This window comes from Rhinoderma darwinii, chromosome 3, assembly GCF_050947455.1.
Source record: "Rhinoderma darwinii isolate aRhiDar2 chromosome 3, aRhiDar2.hap1, whole genome shotgun sequence".
NCBI classification, from domain to species: domain Eukaryota; kingdom Metazoa; phylum Chordata; class Amphibia; order Anura; family Rhinodermatidae; genus Rhinoderma; species Rhinoderma darwinii.
In genome coordinates, this window is record NC_134689.1 from 151,417,451 (window position 1) to 151,423,032 (window position 5,582).

Here is a 5,582-nt window from a genome sequence, read left to right on the forward strand (position 1 = left end):
ACAGCGATTTCTCATTTTATCTTATGGCGTTATTGTACAAAATTACGACCTTCACAGACCAACCATGAACAACAAGTTGTTCAGAAAACAGCAGTCTGAAATCCTTAATGTATTAACAGCTTTATTATCACCAGTCTAAAGTACCTACGAAATTCTGCAGCATTTACAGTAGCAACGAAGTGGATAAGATTCAGAAAATCTCATGCCCACGCTGCAGAAAAAACAACGCAGCGTAAAAGTATGCTGGGTTTTTCCCATTGAATTCAATGGGGATTCAAAACCCACAACAGAAAGCCCAGTGTTGTGACTTTTGCAATATATTTGCTGCGATTACGCAGCAAAAATCGCAACTATGGAAAATTAAAAAATATCATAGTTACCCAGAACGCCCTCCTTCTTCCTGCAGTCCGGCCACCTGGGATGATGTAGCATCCCATGTGACTGCTGCAGCCAATCACAGGCTGCAACGGTGGTCACATGGGATGATACATCATCCCAAGAGGCCTGCCTGGATGACGTCAGAGGCAGGCCTCTTGAAATGACGTTACATACCATGTGACCGTCTGTGATTGGCTGCAGCGGTCACATGGGCTGCAGCGTCATCCAGGGAAGCTGGACCGGATTTGTGATGGAGGGACGCATTGCCATAAGAACGACCTACGTAAGTATGAGCGGATTTTACCACTGCTTTCCGCAGCGGAAATTCCGTCAGAACAAAGGCACCAATGTGGTGCGGTTTTCGGACGGAATGTACAGCGGGTTCCAGGTCAGATAAGCTGCGTGGTTTTTACGCTGTGTATCTGTGAATACACTGTGTAATCTGGGAACCCGGCCCTAGGGTATGTTACCACCCACAGGATACACTACAGGTTTTCTGCAACAGCAAATCTGCAGCAGAATCTCCAGAAAAATGCTGGTAAATCTGTCACAGAAATCCACACAAAATAGAGCGTTTTTCCTGCTCATATTGCTATGGAAATCCTGCAGATTTGGTGTTAAACATTTTTTATAGCAAAGTATATGTAAATCTGCGGATTTCCTGTGGTTTTTACTGCGTTTCCGCTAAGTAAACGCTGTAAAAACCGCAACAACATAAATCTGTTCCAGAATTTCTGCTCCCCATTGAAGTCTATGGGCCAAACACGCAGCATCTCCACACAGAACACGCAGCATAAATTGAAATGCTGCGGAATTAAAAAACACACCGCAGAACACTTTCCGCAGGACTTTTGTGCGTTTATTTTCCGCAGTGTGTGCATGAGATTTTCTAAATCTCATTAATTTTGCTTTTACTGTAAATGCTGCAGAATTTCCGCACAGAATTATCTACAGGGGGGACTGTATGGCGTTATCTACAGGGGGGCTGTAAAAAAGGCACTATCTACAAGGGGGGAGGAGTTGTGTGACACCCAGGGGAGGGGGGGCCCCAGTCAAAAGTTTGCTATTGGGCCCAGTCTTTCCTAGTTACCTTTCTGTCTGCTGTCATCGACTACGTCTGCTTTCATCTACCACACCTGGTGCCATCTGCCTTGTCAAGTTCTACCCTTGCCTAAGCCTATGCTACTGTCTGGACACATACAGGCACTCTCGTGTTAAAGGACTTTTGCATAGACTGCATAGACTATTGTTTGGCCAGCTGCCACTCCGCTACGGCGGACGGCCTAGTGGGTCCACATACTCCTAGATCGGGACAGCATCTAAGTGGTAAGTATATCAGGGGCAATGAAGATCAATAAGGGAGTCAGGCTGAAGGGCATATCAAGGTGCGATCAGTGCAGTAGTCCAATGACCAACATAATGCACAAACCACATCGGATCAACTTGCAACCAAACTCCACGGAGCAGGTGAAACCTGGAAACATTTCCACAGAAGGTATTAAAGCAGTCCAACAATTATTCTGACCGCTTAAAGGATCCCGTGTGCGTGATGCAAACAGGGAGAGGAAGAAGAGAACCGTGTCCCCCCCCCCTTTCTGACAAAGATAGATGGAAAGATGTCCCACAGCATATAAGAGTAGCCACTCCAGGTGTAATGGTGGGGGGGGTAGGGAAACGGACAAGTGAGCCCTAATCTACCCGCCACTCTGTCCCTGCCTACTTGCAACGACCCGCCCTAGACGACGGGGTACAACTGGGCGGCGGTCCCTGCGCTCAGTAAGTGCATGACAAACACGACAAACAAACAAGGGAACACAAGCAAGGGAAATGGGCAGTTGCTCGCGGAAACACCGTGAGCAACAGAGTAGTGAACGAGCCGAGTCAAGCCAGGAGAGTGCGAGGTACAAAGCGAAAAGCAGAAGAGTAGTCGGTAAGCCAGGGTCTGTATGGAGCAGGATCAAAAAGTAGCAGGAGCTGTAGCTGGGCCAGGAAACCTCAAGGAAAGAATTCACAAGCACAGATGGACAGGAAGAGCAGGCTTAAATAGACCGAGGGCGGGAGCTAGCTGAGTCTGGCCAGGTTGCGATAGGCTCTCCCACTCCTAAGCCTGCCAGCCTGAGTGGAGGAAGCTGGTGTCTGTCTCAGGGATGTACACTCAGGTGTTGACTGATTAATTCTGGGAGTTAACCCTGAAGCAGTGCCTGGCAGATCCTTTACAGTACCCCCCCTTTTATGAGGGGCCACCGGACCCTTTCTAAGTGGACCTGGCTTACTGGGGAAACGCAGGTGGAACCTCCTGACCAATACCCCATTTGGTTAGCTCCCCAGTATTCCAGTCAAACGTGGGATTATGCAACTGCAACCAGGGAAGACCTAGAACCAAATCGTACGATAATCCCTGCATCAATAGTACAGAGCACTGCTCCAAATGCATGGAGCCAACAAGGAGTTCAAAAACAGGGGTATGCTGTGTAAAATAACCATTAGCAAGAGGAGTGGAGTCGATACCCACTACCGGAACAGGTTTAGGCAAATCAATCAGAGGCATAGCAAGAGACATAGCAAATTCCACAGACATGATATTAGTAGAGGACCCTGAATCCACGAAGGCACTGCCGGTAGCAGACCTACCACCAAACGAGACCTGAAAGGGAAGCAATATCTTAGTACGTTTCATATTTACGGGAAATACCTGTGCGCCCAAGTGACCTCCCCGATGATCACTTAGACGCGGGAGCTCTCTGGCAGCATTCTTACGCTTGGGACAGTTGTTTACTTGATGCTTGACATCCCCACAGTAGAAGCAGAGACCATTCTTCCTGCGGAATTCTCTACGTTGTTGAGGGGACACGGAGGCCCCGAGTTGCATAGGTATTTCTGAGTCTTTAGGGGACAAACGAAGCAACGGGACTTCGGGAGGCATCATGGGGGAGTCGGAGGAAAAAACACATAAACGTTCACGTTGTCGTTCCCTGAGACGTCGGTCAAGTCGTACCACTAAAGCCATAACCTGGTCTAGGGAGTCAGAAGAGGGATAGCTAACTAGCAGGTCTTTCAGGGCGTTCGACAGACCCAACCTAAACTGGCACCTTAAGGCAGGGTCATTCCACCGAGAAGCTACGCACCACTTCCGAAAGTCAGAGCAATACTCCTCAACAGGTCTCTTACCCTGACGTAAGGTCACCAGCTGACTCTCGGCAAAGGCAGTTCTGTCAGTCTCGTCATAAATAAGTCCGAGGGCAGAAAAGAAACAATCAACGGAGGAAAGTTCAGGGGCGCCAGGAGCCAAGGAGAAGGCCCACTCTTGGGGCCCTTCCTGGAGCCGGGACATAATTATACCCACCCGCTGGCTCTCAGAACCTGAGGAGTGAGGCTTTAAGCGAAAGTAAAGCTTACAACTCTCCCGAAAGGAGAGAAAAGCCCTCCGGTCACCTGAGAACCGGTCGGGCAACTTGAGGTGGGGTTCAAGGGGTGCGGTGAGGGGAACTACCAAGGTAGCATCAGGCTGGTTGACCCTCTGAGCCAGGGCCTGGACCTGTAGGGAGAGACCCTGCATTTGCTGAGCCAGGGTTTCACGGGGTTCCATAATGGTGTCAGGGACCAGGGTAGACTAGGTATAGGGCTTGTGAATTTGTAATGGTGGGGGGGGGGTAGGGAAACGGACAAGTGAGCCCTAATCTACCCGCCACTCTGTCCCTGCCTACTTGCAACGACCCGCCCTAGACGACGGGGTACAACTGGGCGGCGGTCCCTGCGCTCAGTAAGTGCATGACAAACACGACAAACAAACAAGGGAACACAAGCAAGGGAAATGGGCAGTTGCTCGCGGAAACACCGTGAGCAACAGAGTAGTGAACGAGCCGAGTCAAGCCAGGAGAGTGCGAGGTACAAAGCGAAAAGCAGAAGAGTAGTCGGTAAGCCAGGGTCTGTATGGAGCAGGATCAAAAAGTAGCAGGAGCTGTAGCTGGGCCAGGAAACCTCAAGGAAAGAATTCACAAGCACAGATGGACAGGAAGAGCAGGCTTAAATAGACCGAGGGCGGGAGCTAGCTGAGTCTGGCCAGGTTGCGATAGGCTCTCCCACTCCTAAGCCTGCCAGCCTGAGTGGAGGAAGCTGGTGTCTGTCTCAGGGATGTACACTCAGGTGTTGACTGATTAATTCTGGGAGTTAACCCTGAAGCAGTGCCTGGCAGATCCTTTACACCAGGTGTAGAGTTATGACAGACCTAGGACATCCCTAGATAGCATACGGGTGTATCGTTCTTTTTTGTGAAACAGCTACTCCCAGCATATCCTTACCATTGTTCAGGCTATACTGGTACAAAAGAACAAAAACCATGGCGCCACATAGTGCAGGTTACCCAGGTCATAAGTAGTAAGAGATGAAAAATACTACTAACCTGGTAAAGGGTAATAACGGGCAATAGGAAATATATGTGCTGCTGCTGCCAGGACTCAAGCCGGTGGTCCGAGGGAAGACCGCAAATAGTATGCTGGGATGCAGGAAAAGAGAGAGTCTCCACGGGCGCTGCTGCACTGAGCGGAATGTATCAATACATGAACTGAATAACATCACGTAAATGTAGAAGTAATAAAAGGTTTAGTTTATTGATAATAAGGCTACACGTTTCAATGCCGCACCGGCATCTTCATCAGGCCATCAACGCGTATTGATACTTTCCGCTCAGTGCAGCAGGGCCCGTGGAGACTCTCTCTTTTCCTGCATCCCAGCATTCAGGCTATACTGGGAGCTTTATTGTTTAGCCGTACAAACTTATATGGCAGGGGTTAAACTGAATTTGCAAATGATCTCTGTACTGAGCTGTATTTGTGATTAGTTCTGGAGTAACAAACAAGCCCAATACATATATACAGCACCAAAGATAAGCTCAGTACATATATACAACTCCAGAACCAAATTCAGCATATTAATACAGCACCAGAACAAAGCTCAGGACATATATACAGCACTACAACAAAGCTTAGTACATAAATACAGCACCAAAACCAAGCTCAGTACATATATACATGTACTGAGCTTGGTTTTGGTGCTGTATTTATGTACTAAGCTTTGTTGTGGTGCTGTATATATGTACTGAGCTTGGTTCTGGTGATGTATTTATTTGCTGAGCTTGGTTCTGGAGTTGTATATATGTACTCAGCTTCTCTTTGGTTCTGTGTAGATGTATTGAGCTTGGTTTCGGA